Raw genomic sequence first — 26,180 nt, 5'->3', positions numbered from 1 at the left:
GTACGCCCCTTGAGGGTTAGGGACCTTAGATTGTACCCCCCTTGAGGGTTAGGGACCTTAGATTGTACGCCCCTTGAGGGTAGGGACCTTAGATTGTATGCTCCTTGAGGGTCAGGGACCTTAGATTGTGCGCCCCTTGAGGGTTAGGGACCTTAGATTGTACGCCCCTTGAGGGTAGGGACCTTAGATTGTACGCACCTTGAGGGTTAGGGACCTTAGATTGTACGCCCCTTGAGGGTTAGGGACCTTAGGGACCTTAGATTGTGCGCCCCTTGAGGGTTAGGGACCTTAGATTGTATGCCCCTTGAGGGTTAGGGACCTTAGATTGTACACCCCTTGAGGGTTAGGGACCTTAGATTGTACACCCCTTGAGGGTTAGGGACCTTAGACTGTATGCCCCTTGAGGGTTAGGGACCTTAGATTGTACGCCCCTTGAGGGTTAGGGACCTTAGATTGTACACCCCTTGAGGGTTAGGGACCTTAGATTGTACGCCCCTTGAGGGTTAGGGACCTTAGATTGTACGCCCCTTGAGGGTTAGGGACCTTAGGGACCTTAGATTGTACGCCCCTTGAGGGTTAGGGACCTTAGATTGTACACCCCTTGAGGGTTAGGGACCTTAGATTGTACGCCCCTTGAGAGTTAGGGACCTTAGACTGTACGCCCCTTGAGAGTTAGGGACCTTAGACTGTACGCCCCTTGAGGGTGAGGGACCTTTTGATTGTACACCCCTCGGGGGCGGGGACTGATGTTAATGTACAATATTTATGTAAAGCGCTGTGTAAATTGATGGCGCTATATAAGTACTTGAAATAAATAAATAAACGCGCTCCGCTCTGATGGCTGAGTCAGCAGATATCTGCCAGATGTGTAATTCATCCTTGAAATCTTGCATGACTGCATTCCTGTCTGACACGCGCCAAACGTCAGGACAAATGAGGCGTGTTTGTCTCCACAAATTGCTTCCCCAGGGAAAGGAGAGAAGGGCGCTGTCAGCATTACTGTCATCATACCAGTTTTTCAATGAAAACTTTCCCAGGAGAGACACGTGGGGCTCATTCTGCACACGTCAGTCGCCAGGTGGTCACGCTCAATGTGTGAAACTAAATATTAAAATGAAAAAAAAAAAACAAGTTCACATCACCCCCCCCCCCTCCTGAACGACCACCAACAATTTCTACTCGCCCAAGTGCGCGCCTTCGCTTCGTCCGCACTCCACCAGAGCTCTGCTGAACTAATGAGGATCTGGCTCAAAAACGCATTAAAAATGTGCATGCAGAAACGCATCCGTAACGCATTTCTATGGTACTCTCAGAGCTGTCATAACACGGTTGCTACAGCCGTGGAAGCAGCTAATCAAGCAAGATCTGTTCTTGATGAGCTGCACTTTCAGTGCCCATCAGTGCTGGCTATCAGTGCATATCTGTGGAAAAATGTTTTCAAAAGAAAGTTTTTGGGGAATTTGACCCGTGTATGGCCGGCCTAAATAACAAAATTACAACAACCCTCTTTTTATTCTACAAGGGCTCTGCTCCCCGAAAAATGTCCTGTATGGATCGTGTTCTGGGGGGAGGGAAGTCATTTTATAGCCAAAAATTCTGAATTTTATGTGTGTCCTCAGGCATCTGAGGTTGTTTGTTTTGTTCCTCACAAGCTGCCTTGTGTACACGGTGTGTGATGTGTGGTGTGTGATGTGTAGGTGACAGATGTGTCCGCAAAAAAGCTGTTTTGAAATTCTGGACTAGTAACCTATTAACGTCTTTTTAGATAGTAGATGTAATCTTGGATTTATTTATTTTCCCTTCCTGCTCCAGCAAGGCGTGGCTGATGTCTCCTACATCTGCGTTGTCGTTTGTTTTCATCTCTCGGGGACTAAAGAAGCTGAAATCAAGTCAACTTCAGGTATTTATACCATTTTTGCCTTTTAAAATGCATTTAAATATTTTTTATGTATTTGTATTTATTTTTTACTAAACCTGAACAAAGCACATCCCTCTGTACTGTGTACTTGTCTCTGTCAGGGGCACTAATGCAGGCCATAGATGGGTTGAAAATCGTCCGATTTTCGCACCGTTAGTGGGTTAATTGGGCGGACGTTTTTTGGGGTTTTGGTAAAAAATTTTTATCGGTAAAGTTGGAAAATTTGCGGCTGATTTTCTCGGCAATGATGGACAAATTGGCCAATTGTTTTACTGATAAAAAATCTGCGCATGAGCTGTGACCTGAAAGAAGAGGAAGAAAAAGAAGAAAAAGAAGAAGAAGAGGAAGAAAAAGAAGAAGAAAACGAAGAAGAGGAAAAAGAAGAAAAAGAAGAAGAAAAAGAAGAAACAGAAGAAGAAGAAGTAGAAGAAGAAGAAGGAAAAGAAAAAAGGAGAAGGAGAAGGAGAAGAAGAAGAAGAAGAAGAATTCCAGTCCGCTATCATATTTTATATGAAAAGTCTTTCGGTTGCAACAATGTATCCATTTGTATCTGAATAAAAACATCTGTATCCGAAATGACTACAAATGGATACAAATGGATACATTGCTGCAACTGAAAGACTTTCATGTAAAATATAATAGTGGAGCTCTCTGCAAGGGACAGAAGTAAAAATGCCGGCCGTAGACGGGACAAAAATCGGCCGATTTTTATACCATTGGTTGTAACGTCAGCCGATTGAATAACTGATTTTTTGCTTTTTTTGCTTTAAAAAAACGGATGATTTTTGACCCGTCTATGGACTGCATAAGTGTCATTTCTGTCTGCTGCCTCCTTCCTCTGCTATCAGCATGAATCACTTCTGACAAGTTTTCCTGACACCAAGAGAAAAATGGTGACATTTTCGCTGTTCCTCCTCATTTCTTTTATCGGTCATTCTGGAAAATTTATGAAAAACGGCCTATTTTCGTAATCATTGGTGGCAACAGAACGACCGATGTTTAGTTTTTCGGCCGAAAATTCGGCTGATAAACGAACCGTCTATGGCCGGCATTAGACCCCTATCAAAAGTTCACAATCATGTTCATGAAGGTAAAAATTAGTGTAGGCCCAAAATAGCCATGACAGTGACACTTGAAAAGCCTTTACAGGTGAAGTATGAATTTTGGCCCTAGAATTATCGCCCTCACTCCCATGTTCATGATACCTCACATGTATGGAGCAATTTATGTTTACATACATGTGTGCACCCTACGTTGTGTGTTAGAGGTGCTTTAAATTTGAAATATAAATTATTTGTTTTTTTTCTTTATTATTATTTCATATAATTTTTTTTTTTTTTATTTAACTTTATTGCTACCTTAGATTGGGGGGGAGGGGGATAGCAAACCTCCTATGATAGCATTATGCAGGCATGTTGAAAATGTTCCTGTTTGCTCCTTGTTCATACTACATGTGATTGTATAGTTGGGTAACGAGGCTATTTTTAAATATATATATATTTTATTATTATTTATTTATTTATTATTTTGTTTTTTGTTTTTCATTTTTTTTTTTATTATTTCATATCATTTTTTTTCTTTTCTTTTTTTCTTTAACTTTATTGCTACCTTAGATTGGGGGGAGGGGGATAGCAAACCTCCTATGATAGCTATATGCAGGCATGTTGAAAATGTTCCTGTTTTCTTTTTGTTCATACTACATGTGATTGTATAGTTGGGTAATGAGGCTATATATATATATATATATATATATATATATATATATATATATATATTTTATTTATTTATTATTTTGTTTTTTTAATTATTTCATATACATTTTTTTTTATATAACTTTATTGCTATCTTAGATTGGGGGGGAGGGGGATAGAAAACCTCCTATGATAGCATTATGCAGGCATGTTGAAAATGTTCCAGTTTGCTCCTATATATATATATTTTTTTTTTTATTATTATTATTTATTTTTTTTTGTTTTTTGTTTTTTTTAATTATTTCATATCATTTTATTTTTTTTTTACTTTTTGTTTTTTTTATTTAACTTTATTGCTATCTTAGTTTGGGGGGGGGTGGGGTGGCAAACCTCCTATGATAGCATTACGCAGGCATGTTGGAAATGTTCCTGTGTGCTCCTTGTTCATACTAGTTCAGACTTTGTGTTTATCTGATTCCACGGGTGATTGTTTGTCGATTTTTTTTTATTTCCCTCCTGTGACGCTGCAGTTGGGTGTGTCTTTCCTACATCTTCATTGAGTCACGTGTTCGTACCTGCCGGGGATCAGGAGGCTGAGATCGAGCCACGCTCAGGTATTTATACTCAATACATTTTGCAATTTTTTTTTAATACATCTATAATTTTATTTATTAATATTTGCCCAAAATTTAGCACTTTTCATGTGAAACGTATCAAGTAAGTTATTGTTTTATTTATTTATTTATGTATTTTTTTTTCTATTCTTGCTATGTTGTATTCTTATAAAGGGGAAGTTGCCAGTACCTTGTACTGTCGACAAGTCCCAGCACTGTCTTCAAGTCTGAGTGTTGGTCTCCGTTGTTCCTGAGCTCAACGTTCTCAGATATTAAGATGTATTTTCATTATGTACTTTATTTTAGACCCAGTGACGTCATCACTGGGTCCATGTGCTTCTCTAGGCAGTGCGGCAGATCATGGCTGGTGGGTGGGGCCAGCAGAGTGCTATATATAGCTTCCTTATAACAGCACAGCACCCTGCCTCAGTAATCCTCTCAAGAGCCCTCAGTCCTGATGAAGGAGAGGGCGTTTATAAGCAGGCTGTATCTGCATGATAATGCCCACGTGTGATGCTGATCCTCCTTGATTGACAGAACTGAAATCCAATGAATGAAAAGGGCGGGGACAGAGACTTTCAGGCGGGGGAGGAAAAAGCAGGAAATGAGGTGGAGCTCTATCTGACTGCAACTTCTGATGCACATTGTGAGAAGCTCACAGTGTGTGGTGACATCAGAGGAAGCCGTTTCAGTCCAGGAGAGGAGCCGGTACACCTGTGCAAGACTGAAGGGGAGGAGCTGGTACACCTGTGCAAGACTGAAGGGGAGGAGCTGGTACACCTGTGCAAGACTGAAGGGGAGGAGCTGGCACACCTGTGCAAGATTGAAGGGGAGGAGCAGGTACACCTGTGCAAGACTGAAGGGGAGGAGCAAGTAAACCTGTGCAAGACTGAAGGGGAAGAGCCGGTACACCTGTGCAAGACTGAAGGGGAGGAGCCGGTACAACTGTGCAAGGCTGAAGGGGAGGAGCTGCTACACCTGTGCAAGACTGAAGGGGAGGAGCCGGTACAACTGTGCAAGGCTGAAGGGGAGGAGCTGCTACACCTGTACAAGGCTGAAGGGGAGGAGCCGCTGCACCTGTGCAAGACTGAAGGGGAGGAGCCGGTACACCTCTACAAGGCTGAAGGGGAGGAGCCGCTACACCTCTACAAGGCTGGAGGGGAGGAGCCGCTACACCTCTACAAGGCTGAAGGGGAGGAGCCGCTACACCTCTACAAGGCTGAAGGGGAGGAGCCGCTACACCTGTGCAAGACTGAAGGGGAGGAGCCAGTACAACTGTGCAAGACTGAAAGGGAGGAGCTGGTACACCTGTGCAAGACTGAAGGGGAGGAGCCAGTACAACTGTGCAAGACTGAAAGGGAGGAGCTGGTACACCTGTGCAAGACTGAAGGGGAGGGCAGAGGGAAGATTTAAGCTCTTTAAAAAAAATGTAGTATGTTCTGCAATGTTGGGGGTCCGGTGATTCCATCTTAGCCTGGCTTTCCACCCTTTACTCATCCCCCTCGGCTACTGTCCGCTACGTGGGCCACTCCTCTGGTTCTTTCTCTGTCCCCACGCAGAACAAGACAAGGCGGTCCCTTGTCCCCGGCCCTTTTCATCTTGGCCCTGGAGCCCCTAGCCATTGCCCAAATCTCACTGGGATCCCCTATGTGGGTGAATCTCACAAAATTAGCCTGTTTGTGGACGACGTGCTTTTCACTCTCACCAACCCTATAACCACACTGCCTAACCTACAGAACCTCCTGTCCCGCTTTGCTGCTGTCTCCGGCCTTCAGATCAACCTTCACAAGATGATTACCATGACCGTCACCCTTCCGGAACAAATGGTAGCCAACGTCCAAACGTCCTTTCCATATTGCTGGACCAGCTCATCTCTAAACTACTTAGGGGTCCGCCTCACGCCCCCCTATTCCTCTCTGTTTGCAACCAGATACTTCCCCCTTCTGCATTCTGTTGCCTCTCTTATGGAGTCCTATACTTTTTCTGGACCTTACCGATCCATATGCCTTCCTTTTTCCTGCAACTTCTTCAAAATAGGATTCTCTCCTTCATCTGGGCCTATCAACGCCCCAGAATAGCCCACTCGGTCCTCTATGCCCACAGGTTAAGAAGGGGTTTGGGAGTTCCAAATATTTCCAAATATTACATGGCTGCGCAAATTTCTCAGCTTACCATGCTACATGCAGGGGCAGACTGACCATTTGGAAACTCAGGCACTGCCCTAGGGCCCGGGGTCAGTAGGGAGCCCCATGAGATTCCCCTGGTACCTTTTTCATAGGCTTTTTTGAGTTTGGGCAAGGACACAGGGGCCCCATGATCCCCTATTGCCCGGGGGCCCCATGAGTTGTCAGTCCGCCCCTGGCTACATGCGACATCGGATGTCCCCCTCTGGACGCTTCTTGAGCTCCCTAATTGTGTGCTCATCCCAACCTTGGCCTTTTTGAGGCTCCCGGGCCAACTTGCACTCACCTTCCCTGAGCCCTCTCATGTCACATAGCTTGCACCTTTGCAACTTCATTTGATATTCAGGTAACCTTATGTCCCCTTTTCTTCCCCTCCTACTACTGCTAAATAACCCCATTTTACCCCCCAGGCCTGGAACAACTTCAGGCCTTCTTGTGGTGGCCCACACATGGGTTTTCCCCAGTCCGTCACTTCCTGAGATCCAGCTCTTTCCCCACCTGGGCCTCACTACAGGAAACGCTTGAAACACCCCCAGCTGAATTTTTTCATTATATACAAATACGCCAATTTCTCTCAGACGCGACTCTTCTTTTCTGTTTCAAACACATCTGCCTCCACTCCCCAAGCGGCTGAGGCATCGTTTCTGTGCTCTACTCTTCTCTGAATGCAGGAGATCAGTCGACATCCCTTCATACCCGGTGGGAATGTAATGTAGCTACCCATATCGACTTGGAGGACTGGAGGAAAGCCTGGTCCAATGTGGCCAAATGTTCTTTCAACACAGCTACCATGGAGGCGACCTACAGCGTTCTCATCCTCTGGTACTGGGTGCCAACCCACATTGCTCATTCAAACCCATCCTACAATGATAGATGTTTTCGGGGCTGTGGCAAGCGGGGAGATGAGCTTCATACCTGGTGGACTTGCCCCCGCCTTGTGGGCTTTTGGTCCAGTGTGTTTGGCCTCCTTTTGACCCTTTTCCACATGCCATTTCACAAAGACGTTAGGCATGTGCTCCTCAACTGCCCAATTCCGGTGCTCTTCTCTTACAAGCAGAAATTGGCCGCGTATTTGTTTATAGTTGCCAAACGGGCAATAGCCAGAGGAGCATTTTGACTACTCTAATGGTCCATGAGAAGATGACTAGCATCCTTCACGACTCTAAGTTCCTGAAGCTATGGAACTCCTGGTGGTCATACATATGCCCTTCCCATTCTGCCCCCGCCTTGCCTGGGTGCCCCCGGTCACACTGACGCTTCTAGCAAAACGGGATTCTCCTCTTTTTCCTTCCACCCTCTGCCTGCCTTTCTACTTTTCTCTCTCTACTATATTTCCTCTTCCCTTTGGGCTTCCTTGGCCCCTTCTCTCCACCTTCCCCTCCCCTTCGATTCTTACACTCCCGAAGGTTTGGCCCCTCAGGGCCATCATTTGAGACTGCCTGACCCTGTTGGCCAGATCGGCAAGTTTATTAAAATGTTACTAAACCCCGGACCCTGCATTCACTATATCGGCTCTCCCCGGACCCTGCATTCACTATATCTGGTCTCCGTGGACCCCGCATTCACTATATCCGCTCTCCCCGGACCCTGCATTCACTATATCTGGTCTCCGTGGACCCCGCATTCACTATATCTGCTCTCCCTGGACCCCGCATTCACTATATCTGCTCTCCCCGAACCCTGCATTCACTATATCCGCTCTCCCCGGACCCTGCATTCACTATATCCGCTCTCCCTGGACCCCGCATTCACTATATCCTCTCTCCCCGGACCCTGCATTCACTATATCCGCTCTCCCCGGACCCTGCATTCACTATATCCAGTCTCCCCGGACCCCGCATTCACTATATCCAGTCTCCCCGGACCCCGCATTCACTATATCCGCTCTCCCCGGACCCTGCATTCACTATATCCGCTCTCCCCGGACCCCGCATTCACTATATCCGCTCTCCCCGGACCCCGCATTCACTATATCCGCTCTCCCCGGACCCCGCATTCACTATATCCGCTCTCCCCGGACCCCGCATTCACTATATCCGCTCTCCCCGGACCCCGCATTCACTATATCCGCTCTCCCCGGACCCCGCATTCACTATATCCGCTCTCCCCGGACCCCGCATTCACTATATCCGCTCTCCCCGGACCCCGCATTCACTATATCTGGTCTCCCTGGACCCCGTATTGACTATAGACACTAAAGACACTTTGCAGAATACATTTTGGTCTAAATTTATGACGAAATTTTATTTTTTTCATGTTTTTACTGGACATGTTTCATAGCAAAAAAAGTCACAAATGTTGTTTTTTTCCAAAATTGTTGGGTTTTTTTTGTTTATAGCGCAAAAAATTAAAAACGCACAGCCGATCAAATACCACTGAAAGAAATCTCTATTTGTGGGGAAAAAAAGGACGTAAATTTCATTTATTTAAAACAAAAAAATGACCTGGTCAGGAAGGGGGGGGGGGGGGGGGAATCCTCTGGAGTAGTTAAGCTGTATTCCGAAAATGTAAATATTGACAGTGCAGCTCTGTTACCCTTCATCCCCTGTGTGGGATCTGAAGGATACTTCTTCTTTTTTTGTGTGTCTTCCTTATGTTATACCACAAAAAAAATGATTGGAACAGCAAAAAAAATGTAGTAGAATGTAAGTTTTTTTTTTAATGCTTTACCTTTCATTTTCCCTGTGCTGCGTAGATCCGGGATGATGGACCTCCTGAGGAAGTGTGAACGCCTTGACATCAGCTAAAGGCCGCGGCGTTCCCGGCTGTGACATCGCTCTGTATTAGGAAGACTCTCCACAAGCAGAACTGAGCGAACGTCGTCACCCCAGGACAGGGAGTGCCGGTACATCCCCCCCTCGTGGAAGGGGCACCAGGTATGATTTCATTCAGGGCAATAAATCTAAAAAATAAAAACATAAAAAAAAAAACTTTCTGACACTGCAAGCACATGGGGGTACGCTTTAAAGAGACCCTGTCACCAACTTAAATAATTGCAGGAAAAAAACATAGAAAGTATTTTGAATGCGTCGGGTTTTTGCGCCCACGGGTGGACTGACCATTTGGAAACTCAGGCACTGCCCGAGGATCTGGGGTCAGTAGGGGGCCCCATGAGATGCCCCTGGTAACTTTTTCATAGGCTTTTTTGAGTTTGGGTAAGGACACAGGGGCCCCATGATCCCCTATTGCCCGGGGGGCCCCATGAGTTGTCAGTCCACCCCTGAATGCGCCCCTGCACTTGCTGAAAAAATGTGATCACTCCAGGAAGAGCAAGGGCGGACTGACCATTTGGGAATTCGAGGGCCCGGGGTCAGTAAGGGGCCCCATGAGTTCCCCTAGGTACCTTTCATAGGCTTTTTTGGGTGTGGTTTGAGTGTGGGTGAGGACACAGGGGCCCCATGATCCCCTATTGCCCAGGGGCCCCATGAGTTGTCAGTCTGCCCCTGAGGAAGAATCATTTCCCTAACCCGGCCCCCTGCCTCATTGCATGTCATAGCCCTCCCTTCTTGTGGAAGTATCTAATTACTGTCTGTGCTGGCCCAGCTCCTCCACCCCTCCCTTCTTCCACCTACATAACCTTTTTATGTAGCTGACAGGGGAGAGCTAGACAAATTTTCTTTGAATCTAGGAGCCAGTTAAAAAAGTTAGGAGCCAGTTTTTTTTTTTTAGGTAGTCAGTGCCCGGGGCAAAGCAACTTTTGGGCGACAAGCTTGATGCAATGCGATTTGCCGCACGACAGTTGCGGAAAAACCACACCACGTTTTAGGTGCCATTGAAAACAAAGGCACCCGAACCTGCATTTTGCGATCACAGCAATTCTGCTACGATCTCAAAACACCCAGGTGGGGGGTGGTGGCGGGTGTATGGGGGGCTATGGTAGTGTAAGGCTCCCTCAGAAGAGGGGTTGTAGGTGGAAGGCTCTCTCAGCCAGTGGGTGGGCCTCTTTTGGTGGGTGTTAGTGGAAGGCTCTCTCAGCCAGTGGGGGGACCTCTTTTGATGGGTGTTACTGGAAGGCTCTCTCGGCCAGTGGGTGGGCCTCTTTTGGTGGGTGTTAGTGGAATGCTCTCTCGGCCAGTGGCTGGACCTCTTTTGGTGGGTGTTAGTGGAAGGCTCTCTCGGCCAGTGAGGGAACCTCTCTTGGAGGGTGTTAATGGAATGCTCTCTCAGCCAGTGGGGGGACCTCTTTTGATGGGTGTTACTGGAAGGCTCTCTCGGCCAGTGGGTGGGCCTCTTTTGGTGGGTGTTAGTGGAATGCTCTCTCGGCCAGTGGCTGGACCTCTTTTGGTGGGTGTTAGTGGAAGGCTCTCTCGGCCAGTGAGGGGACCTCTCTTGGAGGGTGTTAATGGAAGGCTCTCTCAGCCAGTGGGGGGACCTCTTTTGGATGGTGTTAGTGGAAGGTTCTCTTGGCCAGTGGGGGGACCTCTTTTGGATGGTGTTAGTGGAAGGCTCTCTTGGCCAGTGGAGGGACCTCTTTTGGATGGTGTTAGTGGAAGGTTCTCTTGGCCAGTGGGGGGACCTCTTTTGGCTGATGTTAGTGGAATGCTCTCTCGGCCAGTGGGAGGACCTCTTTTGGAGGGTGTTAGTGGAAGGCTCTCTCGGCCAGTGGGGGGAGCTCTTTTGGAGGGTGTTAGTGGAAGGTTCTCTCGGCCAGTGGGGGGACCTCTTTTGGTGGGTGTTAGTGGAATGCTCTCTCGGCCAGTGGCTGGACCTCTTTTGCTGGGTGTTAGTGGAAGGCTCTCTCGGCCAGTGGGGGGACCTCTTTTGGCGGGTGTTAGTGGAATGCCCTCTCGGCCAGTGGCTGGACCTCTTTTGGTGGGTGTTAGTGGAAGGCTCTCTCGGCCAGTGGGGGGATCTCTTTTGGCGGGTGTTAGTGGAAGGCTCTCTCGGCCAGTGAGGGGACCTCTCTTGGAGGGTGTTAATGGAAGGCTCTCTTGGCCAGTGGAGGGACCTCTTTTGGATGGTGTTAGTGGAAGGCTTTCTCGGCCAGTGGGGGGACCTCTCTTGGAGGGTGTTAATGGAAGGCTCTCTTGGCCAGTGGAGGGACCTCTTTTGGATGGTGTTAGTGGAAGGCTCTCTCGGCCAGTGGGGGGACCTCTCTTGGAGGGTGTTAATGGAAGGCTCTCTTGGCCAGTGGAGGGACCTCTTTTGGATGGTGTTAGTGGAAGGCTTTCTCGGTCAGTGGGGGGACCTCTTTTGGTGGGTGTTAGTGGAAGGCTCTCTTGGCCAGTGGGGGGACCTCTTTTGGTGGGTGTTAGTGGAAGGCTCTCTTGGCCAGTGGGGGGACCTCTGTTGGTGGGTGTTAGTGGAAGGCTCTCTTGGCCAGTGGGGGGACCTCTTTTGGTGGGTGTTAGTGGCCAGGGTGGGGAGTTGGTGTTGGTCGGTGTCAGGCTTACTCGTTGGGAGGGGGGAGTTAGCTGTAGGTGGAAGGCAGCTGATGTTTGTGTGGCCTAGGGCAGCAAAAAACGTAAATACACCACTGAGTAAAAGTCACGCAAGAACTACTTTAGAAATGGCGCTGCAGCAAATCGCACGTTAGGACGCTGACATTCACATTCATTAGATGTGATTTCAGGTGTGATTTCAATTTGCAAATCGCACCAGTATGACCAGGCGCTGTTTTTTAGGAACATTTTTGCTAAGGACCGATTTCAGCTAACAATTGCTACTTTTTTTTCTTTTCTAGGAAGGATTCCGAAATATAAAACAAAGGAAGGCCACATTAATGGACAGAGGTACCGACCCATTTGGTTTAAAGGGAATGTATAGTAGCCACTTCCGGACCAGCGACGTGCCTATACGTAGCTGGACCTTCGGTGGTTGTAGCGGAGAGATGCCTGTAGCCTGCAGGCATCACCCCGGTACCGGCAGACAGGGCTGCTGTTATAAACCACGGGGCCCCATACAGCCACCCCAAAAAAAAAGAAACAACAGTTTAGTATGCCTCAGTTATGAATGAATACAGTGAGTGATTGGTACAATCAGGGGCGGACTGACTGTTTGGAAACTCAAGGCACTGCCCGAGGGCCCGGGGTCAGTAGGGGACCCCATGAGATGCCCCTGGTACCTTTTTCATAGGCTTTTTTGAGCAAGGACACAGGGGCCCCATGATCCCCTATTGCCCGGGGGCCCCATGAGTACCCCTGGGTACAATCACTCATTGTGTACATTCAGGAAAGGAAGGGGCTGATAAATGTGACATATTTACCAGACCCTTACCCCACCCTGTAGGATCCTATCGTGTGCTTGCAGCTGCTGGTGAGCAGGGGAGGAGGGAAGCCGGCAGCACACAGGGGGGCCTGGGCAGTAGCAGGAAACGTATGGTGCACAGGGAGGGTGGGGAGCGGGGGGCTCTTGTACGGGGTCCAGGCCAGCAGGGGGGCCCAGGCAGCTGGGTGAATCGGATGTGGGCAGCAAGGGTGATTGGCATGGTGGAAGGGGAGTAATTACTGGAACCGATCCCCCTGTATGGGTCTCTCTGCAGCAGCTGAAAGCCAGCCAGGGGGGGAGGGAGAGGAGAAGAAGCCGGCTTTCAGCTGCTGCAGAGAGACCCATACAGGGGGATCGGTTCCAGTAATTGCTCCCCTTCCACCATGCCAATCACCCTCGCAGCCCACATCCGAATTACCCTGCTGCCTGGGCCCCCTTGCAGGCCTTGGCCCCGTACAGGAGGACTGGGGGTACCCCCTTATCCTTGGCCTTGCCGGCTACTTGCTGCTCGATTGCTTGTACAAGCAGCGGGAAGGGACGTCCACTCCCGTCATCTCCCTCCACTCTCCACATCCCCTGTCCCACCAGGAGTCCTGAGCGACCAGCCGGCCCACCTGCAATCAGCTCTGATTGGCTCTCCTTTATTGTAAGATTTGGGGTCTCCAGATCCCTCCATAAAGAGTACCTGTCACGTGTCTATTGCCGTCACAGGGGATGTTTACAGCAATAAAAGTGATTAAAAAAAATGTAAAGTGACAGTGAAATTGTTTTTTAAAAAATTAATAAATAATTAAAAAAAAAAGTGCCCCCGCCCACCCGTGCTCACGCGCAAAGGCGTTCGCACGCGTTGGTCCCGCATGCACTCAAACAGCGAGCGTCCCGCACATGTGAGGTATCGCCACGATCGTCAGATCATGAGCAGTAATTCTAGCACCAGATCTCCTTTGTAGATCCAAAGCGGTAACCTGCAAAGGCTTTTAAATTGTCACCTAAGTAAAATGTACGCCGTTTGTCTCCGTTGCAGGGGCACGCGCAATTTTAAAGCGTGACATGTTCGGTATCATCATCATCTTTAATATTTTACTAAAATTTTGATTTTTTTTTTTTGCAATAGCATTCAAAAAGGTGTGTTTTTTTTTCCAAAAAATTGCGCTTGAAAAACCGCTGGGCAGATACCGTGTATCTGAGGCACCATGAGGCGCCGTACGGCTGCCCTGCCAGGGACCTTTTCTCTGCCTTTGCCACAGATACAGCAGCCCATTCAAATGAGGGGTCTGCTTTACCTGTACAAACTTAAGCCGCACCACCTGCAGTACTGTGAACCTACTGTAGGTGGTGCAGCTTGCAGCGCAGTGGCTAAGTGGTTAGCTCTTCTGCCTTGGCACTTATATGTGTATATCATCATTTTCTTTATAGATTTTCTTTATATTTATTTATATGTTTTACTGCTTTGTTTGTCCACAGCCGATTGGATGCTTCTCGTTTTAGCCGTCTTCTTGTTATATGCCACCCTCGCCGCCGCCTCTGAACCCAGTAAGTTATTATTTGGGGTGTTGCATGGAATAAAATGTAGATGAGAATACTCGGCCTTTATCTGTACTTTGTTCTGTGCCTCTGTACAAGCTAACACCATGACCGCTGCTTTGCACCCAACTCCTCTCTGCCGGGTACGCGTTTCGCTTTGTGCTGTTGAGCGTGCGACACTTTTGCTTCACTCATTTGGTGATTGGATGAGAATGTGACCTCAGCATGCAACCCTTTCCCTGCTGTACAAATGGAACTTGGCCATCCCTGATCCCGTCACCTAGTGTCATTGTTGTCCCTTCCCTCTAATCTAATCCAGGGGCAGGGGCGGACTGACCACTTGGAAACTCGGGCACTGCCCGAGGGCCAGGGGTCAGTAGGGGGCCCCATGAGATGCCCCTGGTACCTTTTTCATAGGCTTTTTTGAGTTTGGGCAAGGACACAGGGGCCCCATGATCCCCTATTGCCCAGGGGCCCCATGAGTTGTCAGTCCGCCCCTGTCCAGGGGTCTTCAGACACAGAGAGAGGTTAGGGCTCTCCAGTGTAGATACAGACAGCCATGAAAACCTGACGGGGCATCTAACCGCTCACCAGTCTATAGAAACGAAAAAAAAAATACAAAGATGCACTTTAATGAATAGAAGAATACATTGCACTTTATTTGTGGATCCAGCACAGGGGTCTCCAAACTACGGCCCCTGGGACACATGCGGCCCGTTACAAGATTTTATCCAAACAGCAGCTGATGTGTAAAATCTCTGCACTTATTAGAATTCAGATGGAGACCCTGATGTAAGGGAGGACTCTGATGGGGACTCTAATGTGCAGGGGACTGTTCTGTGATTGGTTGTCACAGTGATCACATGATCAGAAGCCTGTGCGACCACCACCCACCGATCTTGTGCCCCGGCAAGATCGGTGGGTGGTGGTCGCACAGGCTCCTGATCATGTGATCACTGTGACAACCAATCACAGCGATCACATGACTGGGAAGCTTATGGAAAGCCTCCTCTGGGTACAGACGTTGGATTTAGAGCTGAGCCAATCCTGGGGGCATGTTAGCCAATGGTACTCAGGATGGGGGGGTGATGAAAATTCTCATTCATATTGATCAGACCAGGGGCAGACTGACAACTCATGGGGCTCCCGGGCAATAGGAGATCATGGGGCCCCTGTGTCCTTGCCCAAACTCAAAAAAGCCTATGAAAAAGGTACCAGGGGCATCTCATGGGGCCCCTACTGACCCCGGGCCCTCGGGCAGTGCACGAGTTTCCAAATGGTCCGTCCGCCCCTGGATCAGACTCTGTTCTCTACACCCTCACAGTTGGATTTGACCATCTGGAATTTGGACGATTGTATGAAATCGGTTTTCTGTCCTTGCTATGCAGAGGTGTGTGTGTGGAATCACAATGTTACCGGACAGATCAACATCAAAGACAGAAAATCGATGAAGAATTTGGGAACTATTCATGAAGGCCAGCTGTGCCCTGCCAACGTGTCATTTTCCAACTGCACGGCATGCGTCAATGACAAGTCGAATATCATCATTTCCTGCCTGCTGATGGGAGAGGATCCTTCGGATTTCATGGTGGAGTTTGGAAACGGCATGCATGGAGAAACCAAATCAGTAGAATTCACAGGTAGGTGGACCATGTATTGTGAACAAAGAAATAAAGGACGGCCCCGATTAATACTGAAAGGCATAATATGTACAGCAAGTCGTTTGTCACATTCACTTGGGCCAGCGTTCCGCAACATTTTTACCCCAGAGGAACCCCTAAAATAATTTTCATATCTTGGGGAGCCTCTGCTGAAACTGATCACTGAGAGGGCAATGGGGACAATCTTCCCTTACATTGGGGGTCGGTGTGAAGAATGCTCCTCACATTGGGGGTCAGTGGGAAGAATGTCCCTTACATTGGTGATCAGTGGGAAGAATGTCCCTTACATTGGGGGTCAGTGGGAAGAATGTCCCTTACATTGGGGGTCAGTGGGAAGAATGTCCCTTATATTGGTGATCAGTGGGAAGAATGTTCCTAACATTGGGGATCAGTGGGAAGAATGTCCCTTACATTGGGGGTCAGTGGGAAGAATGTCCCTTACATTGGGGGTCAGTGGGAAGAATGTTCCTAACATTGGGGGTCAGTGGGAAGAATGTCCCTTACATTGGTGGTCAGTGGGAAGAATGTCCCTTATATTGGTGATCAGTGGGAAGAATGTTCCTTACATTGGGGGTCAGTGGGAAGAATGTCCCTTACATTGGTGGTCAGTGGGAAGAATGTCCCTTACATTGGGGGGTCAGTGGGAAGAATGTCCCTTACTTTGGGGGCCAGTGAGAAGAATGTCCCTTACATTGGGGGTCAGTGGGCAGAATGTCCCTTACATTGGTGATCAGTGGGAAGAATGTTCCTTACATTGGTGATCAGTGGGAAGAATGTTCCTTACATTGGTGGTCAGTGGGAAGAATGTCCCTTACATTGGGGGTCAGTGGGAAGAATGTCCCTTACATTGGGGGTCAGTGGGAAGAATGTCCCTTACATTGGGGGTCAGTGGGAAGAATGTCCCTTACATTGGAGGTCAATGGGAAGAATGCTCCTTACATTGGTGATCAGTGGGAAGAATGTCCCTTACATTGGTGGTCGGTGGGAAGAATGCTCCTTACATTGGTGGTTGGTGGGAAGAATGTCCCTTACATTGGTGGTCGGTGGGAAGAATGTTCCTTACATTGGTGGTCAGTGGGAAGAATGTCCCTTACATTGGTGGTTGGTGGGAAGAATGCCCCTTACATTGGTGGTCAGTGGGAAGAATGTCCCTTACATTGGGGGTCAGTGGGAAGAATGTCCCTTACATAGGGGGTCAGTGGGAAGAATGCCCCTTACATTTGGGGTCAGTGGGAAGAATGTCCCTTACATTTGGGGTCAGTGGGAAGAATGTCCCTTACATTGGGGGTCAGTGGGAAGAATGTCCCTTACATTGGTGATCAGTGGGAAGAATGTCCCTTACATTGGGGGTCAGTGGGAAGAATGTCCCTTACATTGGGGGTCAGTGGGAAGAATGTCCCTTACATTGGTGATCAGTGGGAAGAATGTTCCTTACATTGATGGTCGGTGAGAAGAATGTCCCTTACATTGGTGATCAGTGGGAAGAATGTTCCTTACATTGGGGGTCAGTGGGAAGAATGTCCCTTACATTGGTGATCAGTGGGAAGAATGTCCCTTACATTGGTGATCAGTGGGAAGAATGTTCCTTACATTGATGGTCGGTGAGAAGAATGTCCCTTACATTGGTGATCAGTGGGAAGAATGTTCCTTACATTGGTGATCAGTGGGAAGAATGTTCCTTACATTGGTGGTCAGTGGGAAGAATGTCCCTTACATTGGGGGTCAGTGGGAAGAATGTCCCTTACATTGGGGGTCAGTGGGAAGAATGTCCCTTACATTGGGGGTCAGTGGGAAGAATGTCCCTTACATTGGAGGTCAATGGGAAGAATGCTCCTTACATTGGTGATCAGTGGGAAGAATGTCCCTTACATTGGTGGTCGGTGGGAAGAATGCTCCTTACATTGGTGGTTGGTGGGAAGAATGTCCCTTACATTGGTGGTCGGTGGGAAGAATGTTCCTTACATTGGTGGTCAGTGGGAAGAATGTCCCTTACATTGGTGGTTGGTGGGAAGAATGCCCCTTACATTGGTGGTCAGTGGGAAGAATGTACCTTACATTGGTGGTCAGTAGGAAGAATGTCCCTTACATTGGGGATCAGTGGGAAGAATGTCCCTTACATTGGGGGTCAGTGGGAAGAATGTCCCTTACATTGGTGATCAGTGGGAAGAATGTCCCTTACATTGGTGGTCAGTGGGAGAATGTCCCTTACATTGGTGGTCAGTGGGAAGAATGCCCCTTACATTGGTGGTCAGTGGGAAGAATGTCCCTTACATTGGGGGGTCAGTGGGAAGAATGTCCCTTACTTTGGGGGCCAGTGAGAAGAATGTCCCTTACATTAGGGGTCAGTGGGCAGAATGTCCCTTACATTGGTGATCAGTGGGAAGAATGTCCCTTACATTGGTGGTCGGTGAGAAGAATGTTCCTTACGTTGGTGATCAGTGGGAAGAATGTCCCTTACATTGGTGATCAGTGGGAAGAATGTCCCTTACATTGGTGGTCGGTGAGAAGAATGTTCCTTACATTGGTGATCAGTGAGAAGAATGTTCCTTACATTGGTGATCAGTGGGAAGAATGTCCCTTACATTGGGGGTCAGTGGGAAGAATGTCCCTTACATTGGGGGGTCAGTGGGAAGAATGTCCCTTACTTTGGGGGCCAGTGAGAAGAATGTCCCTTACATTGGGGGTCAGTGGGCAGAATGTCCCTTACATTGGTGATCAGTGGGAAGAATGTTCCTTACATTGGTGATCAGTGGGAAGAATGTTCCTTACATTGGTGGTCAGTGGGAAGAATGTCCCTTACATTGGGGGTCAGTGGGAAGAATGTCCCTTACATTGGGGGTCAGTGGGAAGAATGTCCCTTACATTGGGGGTCAGTGGGAAGAATGTCCCTTACATTGGAGGTCAATGGGAAGAATGCTCCTTACATTGGTGATCAGTGGGAAGAATGTCCCTTACATTGGGGGTCAGTGGGAAGAATGTCCCTTACATTGGTGATCAGTGGGAAGAATGTCCCTTACATTGGGGGTCAGTGGGAAGAATGTCCCTTACATTGGTGGTCAGAAGGTCACCCTTACAGACAGATAAAAAGCCTATTGGTGCCACTCAGATGTGCCTTTATCACTACACAGAGCAGGTAAGTATGACATGGTTGTTATTTAAAATAAATAAATAAACTGTACCTTTCAGAGACACTTCAAAGTTTACATCTCTACATGTGTTTTGGTTTGTTGTGTTTTTATGTTCTACTATGAGGTTCCATTAAGGTATACATTGTAACTTCTGTTATTTCAGACTGCAAATTACGTGAGGAGGTTATTGAGGAGCAAACACAAGGTATTCGTCATTTTTTCCTTTTTGCACTATTTTAATGTTTGGTTATCATCTGGTGTCAGGGCCGTGGATAAGGGGGTACCTCCAGTCCTCCTGTACGGGGCCCAGTCCATTAGGGGGCCCAGGGAACTAGGTGAATGGGATGTGGGCAGGGAAGGTGCTTGTTTATAGATTTGTCATCTATATATATAATCAGACTTTGCCACCTTCCTGAAGTTTAAAAGAGGAACGCCAGACGTTTCGGCTGCAGGAGACCAGGAGGGCTCCGATCTGTCTGGGAGCTTTAAAGTATATCAGTAGATCAAAGGAATAGATTTCATCTCCCATAAAAGCTAAAATATTAGTTGCAGAGAGATGAAAATACTTCCTTCTGATTGGACACTCTGTAGGCTACATCTGCATGTAAAAACTGTATTTGTGGTCTATGTAGAATGCCAGAAAAATGCAGGAAATGGTTATGTGGCGCCAGATTGCGACAGCTGAACAGTGATTGGTACTGTCGCGATCGGACTGATGCGCTGGTGTCGGAAATTATATCCCTGACTTGGTGATTCAACCGTTCGTGGTCCAATCGACTTTGGCCATTTCAGTAGCCAGAACGTCCTGTGGGCTGGTACAGGAACACCCCCCAGAGTCAATTGGCCAAGGGCTAATGCCCAGCCTATGTCCATATTCCCATAAATTGAGGACCCAGGGATATGGACGTTGTGATTCGTATGGAGCCCGTCCTATTGACTGACGGATCGTGGACTTTCCCTGACTTGCTCCAGTTGCAGGATAACTCTTGGTAAAAGTTTTATTTCCCTTTTATTTTATAGTCAATAGCCAATTGTGTGTCTTCTCGTATTTTTTGTATTTTCTGTAACTTTTTATACTTTGTACATATTTTATGCACTGCCCACTTTCGGGATATTAAATCATAAAATGAATAAGTGACTTCTGGGTACTTAAGCTCGGGCTCATATTTTCGGAGACATTAGATTGTATTGTATTTTAGTGCCTTTATATGCTCGGTCAAGTTCAGTGCCAATCTGTATGCAATTGCACTGTGTGTTGGCAGATTGCACGCCGATTGTAAAGGTAACAGGTCTGTCAGACGGAGATCTGTGTGTTTGTGGTGTCCCAGCAGACCGTTCTGCGGATACACTGTTGGGAGTTGGCAAGCTACCTTTTGTGGTGTGTCTGGTGTGGGGGTGTTTGGACAGTGGAAGAGTGATTGACACTGGGGTTCTAGCTTGTAGGATAGCTGGAGGAATCCTAGAAGGGTGTGTGATTGCTAGGCTGCTCTTCAACCCTAATTAGTGCACCAGATTGTATGTAAGATCTTGTCTGCCTGTGTGTGTGGTCAGCCAGCTGGATTGGAGTGGAGTCTCCCTCCGGTGGTGGCCAGAAGTAGTGCGGGCTGTGAAAGTGTATCACGGCCGGTCTTATATACTTAGATATATTCCAGTTAAGCGCCCCTTATTCCCTCTTACCCCAAGTCACGGCCACACGTGTGCCTCGTTTAGCTAGCCGCTGTGGGCGTGTGGGTTGGATCCATGACATTGGAGGTCGGTGGGAAGAATGTCCCTTACATTGGGGTCAGTGGGAAGAATGTCCCTTACATTGGTGGTCAGTGGGAAGAATGTCCCTTACATTGATGGTCAGTGGGAAGAATGTCCCTTACATTGGGGGTCAGTGGGAAGAATGTCCGTTACATAGGTGGTCAGTGGGAAGAATGCTCCTTACATTGGTGGTCAGTGGGAAGAATGCCCCTTACATTGGTGGTCAGTGGGAAGAATGTCCCTTACATTGGGGGTCAGTGGGAAGAATGTCCGTTACATAGGTGGTCAGTGGGAAGAATGTCCCTTACATTGGTGATCAGTGGGAAGAATGCTCCTTACATTGGTGATCAGTGGGAAGAATGCCCCTTACATTGGGGGTCAGTGGGAAGAATGCCCCTTACATTGGTGGTCAGTGGGAAGAATGTCCCTTACATTGGTGATCAGTGGGAAGAATGTCCCTTACATTGGGGGTCAGTGGGAAGAATGTCCCTTACATTGGTGGTCAGTGGGAAGAATGTCCCTTACATTGGTGGTCAGTGGGAAGAATGTCCCTTACATTGGTGGTCAGTGGGAAGAATGTCCCTTACATTGGTGGTCAGTGGGAAGAATGCTCCTTACATTGGTGATCAGTGGGAAGAATGCCCCTTACATTGGGGGTCAGTGGGAAGAATGTCCCTTACATTGGTGATCAGTGGGAAGAATGTCCCTTACATTGGTGATCAGTGGGAAGAATGTCCCTTACATTGGTGATCAGTGGGAAGAATGTCCCTTACATTGGGGGTCAGTGGGAAGAATATCCCTTACATTGGTGGTCAGTGGGAAGAATGTCCCTTACATTGGTGGTCAGTGGGAAGAATGTCCCTTACATTGGGGGTCAGTGGGAAGAATGTCCCTTACATTGGTGGTCAGTGGGAAGAATGTCCCTTACATTGGGGGTCAGAAGGTCACCCTTTCAGACAGTAAAAAAGCCTATTGGTGCCACTCAGATGTGTAACATCACTACACAGAGCAGGTAAGTATGACATGGTTGTTAAATAAAAAATATAAATAAACTGCACCTTTCAGAGACACTTCAAATCTCTACATCTCTACATGTGTTTTGGTTTGTTGTGTTTTTATGTTCTACTATGAGGTTCCATTAAGGTATACATTGTAACTTCTCTTATTTCAGGCTACAAATTACGTGAGGAGGTTGTTGAGGAGCAAACACAAGGTATTCGTCATTTTTTCCTTTTTTTCACTATTTTAATGTTTGGTTATCATCTGGTGTCAGGGGCGTGGATAAGGGGGAACCTCCAGTCCTCCTGTAAGGGGCCCAGTCCAGCAGGGGGCCCATGGAACTAGGTAAATGGGATGTGGGCAGGGAAGGTGCTCAGCACAGCAGGGGGGTGAACACAGTGAGTGATGGGTACCGATTACTCACTGTGTTCATTCACAAAAGGAAGGGGCATTTTTATCGGACCCTTCCCCCACTCTCAACCCTGAAGGATCCTATTGCGAGCCTGCAGCTGGCAGCACTGCGGGGGCACACAGGGGGGGACCTGGGCAGCAGAGGGAAACATATGGTGCACAGGGATGGAGATGGGTATGATGTGGGGGGGTAATTACTGAAACCAATCCTCTGTATGGATCTCACTGATCAGATGGGTGTGGTGGTGGGGTGGGAATTAAGGAAACCAATCCTCTGTATGGCTCTCTCTGCAGCAGCTGAAAGCCGGCTTCTTCTTGCCCTCCCACTGGCTCTCAGCTGCTGCAAGTAGAGCCATACAGGGGATCGGTTCCAGTAATTACCACCCCCCACCACCACATTCCATCTTCAACCGATCCCCTGTATGGCTCTACTTGCAGCAGCTGAGAGCCAGCGGGAGGACGAGGAGAAGAAGCCGAATTTCAGCTGCTGCAGAGAGAGCCATACAGAGGATTGGTTTCCGTAATTACCACCCCCCCCACCACACCCATCTGATCAGTGAGATCCATACAGAGGATTATTTTCACTAATTACCACCCCCCCGCCACACCCATCTCCCTCCCTGTGCACCATATGTTTCCCCCTGCTGCCCAAGGCCCCCCTGTGTGCCCCCACCCCCACAGTGCTGCCAGCTGAAATCACCCAATAGGATCCTTCAGGGTTGAGAGTGGGGGAAGGGTCCTATAAAAATGCCTCTTGCTTTTGTGAATGAACACAATGAGTAATCAATACCCATCACTCACTGTGTTCATTCATAAACAGTTTTTTTTGGGGGGAGCAGGGTGGGGCCCTGTCTGGTTAGCTGTATGGGGCCCCGTGCTTTCTAACAGCAGCCCTGTCTGGTGTCAATCCAGAGTCTGTAGTAATTATGGAATCCTTAAAGTGGAGTTCCACTCGACCTATAAAAAAAAAAGTCAGCAGCTACAAAAACTGTAGCTGCTGACTTTTAAAAAACAGCCACTTACCTGTCCCTCGGTCCCGCGGTGTGTCCCTGCAGCTCGTTTCACCGGCCGTCCTGGATTCCAGGAGGCCAGCATCTTCAGTGTGGGCACCCGGCTGTGACAGCTTGTGGCTTCACAGCCGGGTGCCCACTGTGCATGCGCGTGTAGCACTGCGCTTCGTCAATGGTCCTGTAGTCTTCTGTAGTCCCAAAAGACTATAGGGAGGGAGGACATCTTCTGGGAGTGGGAGCGGGTACCTGTCAAATTCGGGTACCCGCTCCCCAAAGGTGCCAATCCATAATGGGGAGCGGGGGAGCAGTCCTTAAAGCGGAAATTCCCCTTTTGGGTGGAGCTTTAATGACATTACTACAGTAAGAAGTGATATCGAGTGTCTGATTATCTCAAGTTCCAACACATTGTGTGAAAAACTACTATTTATCAACGTCAGAACATTTTATTTTTTTTTCAACATTGTGTGAATATTGTCTGTGCAGTGGGGTTGATTTACTAAAACTGGAGGGTGCAAAATCCGGTGCAGCTCTGCACAGAAACCAATCAGCTTCCAGGTTTTATTGTCAAAGCTTCATTGAACGAGCTGAAGTTGGAAGCTGATTGGCTGCCATGCACAGCTGCACCGAATTTTGCAGTTTTAGTAAATCAACCCCAATATATGTGTAAAATATAAATATATTTCTTTTTTCCAGAAATACAACCAACAAGGCAACGGCTGTATATTTTGGTCCCTCTATCCTTTTCCATTTGTCTTTGTTCCTTCATTATGTGCTGGTAAGTCACCAACTTTAAATCTGACCTCCGGGCCTCCCCTTCAGGCTCCTCTCCTGGACTGGGCTTCCTCTGATGTCACTGCACACTGGGAGCTTCTCACAATGTGCATCAGAAGCTGCAGCCAGTCAGATAGGGCTCCGCCTCAATTCCTGTCTGGAGGACGTCCAGCATCATCTGGCTCTTTTCTCTCTAGCTTGACTGTCCCTGTCCAGGAATGACCATTTGGAAACTCGAGCACTGCCCGAGGGCCCGGGGTCAGTAGGGGGCCCCATGAGATGCCCCTGGTAACTTTTTCATAGGCTTTTTTGAGTTTTGGCAAGGACACAGGGGCCCCATGATCCCCTATTGCCCGGGGGCCCCATGAGTTGTCAGTCCGCCCCCGTCCCTCTATTTTCATTAATTGGATGTCAGTTCTTCCAATCATGGAGGCTCAGCATCACATGCAAATGCGACCTGCCTAGGAACACCCACTCCTCCAGACTGACACCCACCCATCAAGGCATTTTGATATTTTTCATAACACCAGCCCACTGCTTGCACCAGGGCTGGGGGGGCTCTAGAGAGGAGTGCTGTGATGTTTTCAGGAGCACCCTGCCGACCCCTCCTTCCAGCCACGATCTGCCTGCATTACACAGAGACCCAGTGATGATGTCACAGAGTCTAAATTAAGATAATCTAGTGAATACTGAAAGGTTTTTGTTTTTTTTTTCAATCATGTTATTGGGGGTTGGGGGGGGGGGTTAAACTTCACATTTTAACTTTGTTGTGATAGCCTATGGTTTCAGTTTTTAAGGCAAAATATCTGTAATTACAAAAATTTGATTGCCATTCGGTCTGATGTCTTTTTCTTTAATACAGCGCTTCACATAACATGTTCTTGATATTTTAGGGTCTGCAAGAAATCTCGTGATGACCGAGCTTCTGACGGACAGATTCCCTTAGGACCTACTACTAACGAGCACACAAATGGGCAACCAAGTGGCTCATATGATGAAACTGGACACCCAAATGTCTCATATCATACAACTGGACATTGAAATGATCATGTGATCCAAAATGGGTACCTAAATGGTCCATGTGATCCAAAATGGGTACCTAAATGGTCCATGTGATCCAAAATGGGTACCTAAATGGCCCATATGATGCAACTGGACACCCAAATGCCCCATATGATGCAACTGGACACCCAAATGTCTCATATCATACAACTGGACATTCAGATGCTCATGTGATGCAAATAGGCACCTAAATAGGCACCTATATATAGAGTATCTGTATCATTATATCATTATTATTTATATATACATATATATATTTATATATATGAGAATAATAATAATGTAGATACAATTTATAAATAAAATATAATAATGAAATATAAATAATTATATATAATAATGAAATATAAATACGAATTATTAATACAATATTAATAAAAATAAAATGTAGAAATAAGATTTATTAAGACACAGCCAGACAGCTAGCATTTGCCTCAGGAGATCAGCATTGGCAGCGGTTGTATTTTCCTTGTGACCGCGTCACAGGAAACTTGTTCGTTTTGGAATATTGATATAAAATGAAAAAACCTTTTTAAATGTTCTTTGCTGGTTGACCCCTGATCATAATATTGGCAGAACTTACGTGAAGTAAGGTAATGGCCATTATATATATATATATATATATATTATTTTTTTTTTTTTTTTCTGATAACTGATTAATACATGACAAAAGTTATTTTCATGAAAACTTGCATGCTGAAATATTGGCAGCAAGATTCCCCAACCAGGAGCAACCAAGAGAAGTTTGAAACTAAGTTTTTGTGATTAGACAGAGCAAGCCTGATGACAGGCAGCTTTTTCTGCGCTCCTTCCTTTAGATGTCTCACAGTGCTCTGGGGGTCCTTTGTCATGTATTAAAAGATTATTTGTGAAACTGACCCAAAGAGCTTCCCCCTAAATATCTAACCACCTAGGTGGTAGGTGGTAGAGATGTCAAGCAGAAAGGAACCTCAGTGGAACATTTTCCCTTAGTAGCCACGCCCAGTGAGTAGGTCCAAGCCACAGGTCAAATGGGCAGTACAGCGGATTTTGTGAGAATGGGGAAATTGGACATCCCCCTTGCATTAGTAAAGTAGTATGTAACTCTGGAACAGTGGCGGACTGACAACTTATGGGGCCCCCGGGCAATAGGGGATCATGGGGCCCCTGTGTCCTTGCCCAAACTCAAAAAAGCCTATGAAAAAGGTACCAGGGACATCTCCTGGGGCCCCCTACTGACCCTGGGCCCTCGGGCAGTGCCCAAGTTTCCAAATGG

At 47.5% G+C, this 26,180-nt stretch overlaps 1 long non-coding RNA gene across 2 annotated transcripts in view; it reads right to left on the bottom strand.

Moving 5' to 3' along the window:
• The window catches only part of LOC149445350 (uncharacterized), a 63,548-nt gene that overhangs the window by 13,988 nt on the left and 23,380 nt on the right, over nucleotides 1–26,180 (bottom strand). Inside the window, exon 2 of one of the 2 annotated variants that reach the window (XR_016306409.1) lies at nucleotides 9,077–9,308. The exons of the other annotated variant lie outside the window; for it this stretch is intronic. This is a non-coding gene — a long non-coding RNA (uncharacterized LOC149445350). The remainder of the gene's footprint in view (nucleotides 1–9,076; nucleotides 9,309–26,180) is intronic. 2 annotated transcript variants of the gene reach the window in all.

Source organism: Staurois parvus, unplaced genomic scaffold, assembly GCF_062004578.1.
Source record: "Staurois parvus isolate SC_StPar_1 unplaced genomic scaffold, SC_StPar_1.0 ptg000726l, whole genome shotgun sequence".
NCBI classification, from domain to species: domain Eukaryota; kingdom Metazoa; phylum Chordata; class Amphibia; order Anura; family Ranidae; genus Staurois; species Staurois parvus.
Note: the sequence above shows the minus strand (reverse complement) of the source record. Positions and strands in the feature narration are given on the sequence as shown.